The following is a 3,200-nucleotide window of genomic DNA, read 5'->3' as shown; positions in this document are numbered from 1 at the left end:
ATTCCTTCATGAGTTGCACGCGCGTGTTAGCACACCAAGTCGTTACACGTCTGAAAAATAAAATAAATACCTGACGAAATCGGCAGAAGAAACATAGGCTTTATTAGAGCTTGCAGTGATTATCCTTTTTTATGCAGCACATCCCGCAACACCATACGGCTCCGTCGTTACTCCATTTTCTCAAATAGCCTCGTCCTCAATGGTAGCCGAACGGCCGAACCGCTGTTTTCCTAGTATTCATACGCGTAGTTATTTACGCCTGTAACTTAATTAAATTAATGAATAATTGAGAGATACATGCTAAATACGACACAGAATTGCATAAAGACTCGTTATTCTGGAGTGTGACCCTCTTAAACACTGATTTTCTCACGTAAAACCATGCTTAACACTTGACTGCATAGACCCATTGTGGCTTATTTTGACAGATTGGATTTCAAAGGATTGGAATTTGAAGGGTGGATTTCTTAGCGTGGATTTCAAAAGTTTTATTATTAAGAGTGGGTAACAGGGTACACCCACCAGATCACTTGGTCGCCACCAAAAGTGACAAATTTCTTCTGTCGCGGTACTCCACAAGATATGGAACCGGCCGCGGGATGCTCGTTGTCACCCATTAGTGCGGCAACAGCAAACTACGCCCTTAAACAAACGAATAAAGCTCGAGATAAATACTTTCGAAAGACAAACGCCCGCCACCCTGCAAACACATCGAAAGAAAAACAAAGACGCGGAAACGGAAGTTAGCTGCTGGCGGACGCCTGGCGGCAACTATTATTAACGCATTCGCCGTAAAAGGTGTAAATTTTATATAATGTTAGAACATTCGCGAAAAATTGTCAGAGAAAATACAGATACAATTTAAGTGTACAACATAAGGCTCGCCCCCGAATGGATCAGAAAGCTCATATGGCATCATATGCTGTTACTACGTTTTCTGGTTGCAGTAGTAACCATGACTGTTACACATAGCTGCGGTTGCAGGTTGTAATATGGTAGTAATTACAAAGCGGAAGCTAGTAAATGCATCAGGAACGTAGTAACGACCGCCATTACTAACTTTTTCCGACCTTTTTTCTAAGAGTGCTGGGTGTAATATGTGAATCGAATCTGTTGAACCCAATTTTAGGTTGGAATGAACAATGAATGATAAATGCCCGCTTTTTATTTTTCCAAGCATGCCGATCTTTAATTTTTTTTTGCTGCCTTTGTGTTCGGTGTATGACAAAGTGCTTATTACGAACAACGCACTTGTTAATTTTAAACTTTTCATTTCCTTCTAAAATGTTCCTACCCTGAAGAATCTGCGAACTCAACTCGACTTCACTTCCACACCACAAAGTATTGAATAGTTCTGACTCGGGCTGGCTCTGCCATTGCAAATTTCCAGAAAGTAAAATCCTTCACACTATGTCTTATTCTTTATTATATCGACACTTTTGCAAGGAGTTGACATTCTGACAGGGCACTCCTCCTGCAGCTAAGGCGACTACAGAGAGTTCCAACGGGCCGAAAGTAACGGCAGCATGAACGTGATCAACAGTAGATGTAAGAAACGTCAGTAGCCCACAACGCTGGAATTTTTGCCAGCGAAGTGCGCTTCCACGACATTTTTTTTTTTTCTTCCAGCACATACAGGGTGGGTGCTATAAAAGGTCATTCACATTTTCGCACGTGACGCTATATCTACTTGACAGACAGCCTTCCGCTGCCATACAGTAAATACTTTATGTCAGAGAAAAGTACAAAAAACCGAGGTTGCCATGCACTGCGTGACTAAATAAATACGACTACGGAAACTTTCGTCTCCGTGCATTTCGTATGCGCTATACCGATAGACGGAGACGAAAGTTTGCGTGGCCGTATTTATTTTGTTTCACAGTGCCTGGTAACCACATTTTTTCGTAGGTTTATCTGGCATAAATTCTTTACTCTGAGGCAGCGGAAGTCTGTGTGTCAGCGAGGTATCGCGTCAAGGCGGTATCACGTCACGCACGAAAATGTGACTGACCTTTTAGAGCACCCACCCTGTATTTAGACGTGCATGCCTATTAATTGAAACAAGGATGACGGGTCCCCTGCGGGTTTTAATTACCAGGAGTCTATAGTGTAGAGGTGGATTAGATCCATAACACTTAATACGAGGAATTATATACTACACTGAATGCCTTTAAAATTTTCATATGACACGTATACCAAAGAACAAACACGGTCCTCAGGATGTCCCCAAAATATCAACCTCGTCCTTTAATATGAATCTGCAGAACGTCCTGAGGATGATAGTCGCGCATTGTCTGTGAGGAGTCATTCAGGTACATCCTGTGCGCGTCCCTGTGGGCTACTAGCAGGATGAGAAATATTATTTTGTTTACCTGCTAGGACTCCTCAAATATTGAGTGACGCATTCGTTATGTTTTTTGGGCCGATATCTGAGGCTGAATGACATTTGTCATAAACAAAGGGCGGTCCTGTGTAAGATTCCTCTTCGCCAAAAAAGGTCACTGCCTCCCCAAAAACACACATAATCCTCAGGATGTCCCCACAGTGTCATCGTGTCCTCGTATTTCGATGTGTACCCAAGAACGTCCTGATAATGACACTCGCGAACTGTCCGTGAAGAGTCATTCTGGTACATCCTGTGCTTGTCATTGTGGGTAGCTAGCGGAACGAGAAATATTACGTTTAGTTTACCTGCTCAGACTCTCTAAACACATTTGGTTTGTACTTTGGACCGATCCAGGGACCTGATTGACACTTTTCTGAAATAAAGGGTGGTCCAGCGTAAAATTACCTGCTGCAAAAGGGATGACTGTCTATGATACATGGAGCGTTTCTCGAGGAACGGACAGAAACGCACGATTCTATAGCACTGCTTTTGACTTTCAGAGGCCCTACCTGAACGTCTCAAACCAAAACGAGTAAGAAACATAGACCTTGCATTGATGCAAAGCTAATACTTCAATCGATTCCTCGGTTTGGGTATTTTTTCTGTGCGTAATCGAAGGAAACATGGACAGCTCACCCTTCGTTTTGTGTTGCAGGCGAGGAGGACTCTCGACTTTACGGAGGGCGTCGTTATAAGCAAGAAATAGTATCTGTTTTGGCTTCGGAAGCGAACTCTAGTACCTTTTGGAGTGGGTTTCTTGGACTCACTGCTGCGTCTTTTATATTTCTCTTTGCTTTCTTTTTAATCCGTTGCG

This window comes from Ornithodoros turicata, chromosome 1, assembly GCF_037126465.1.
Source record: "Ornithodoros turicata isolate Travis chromosome 1, ASM3712646v1, whole genome shotgun sequence".
Classification (NCBI taxonomy): Eukaryota; Metazoa; Arthropoda; class Arachnida; order Ixodida; family Argasidae; genus Ornithodoros; species Ornithodoros turicata.
The sequence above is the reverse complement of the archived record's forward strand: the minus strand, read 5'-3'. Positions refer to the sequence as shown.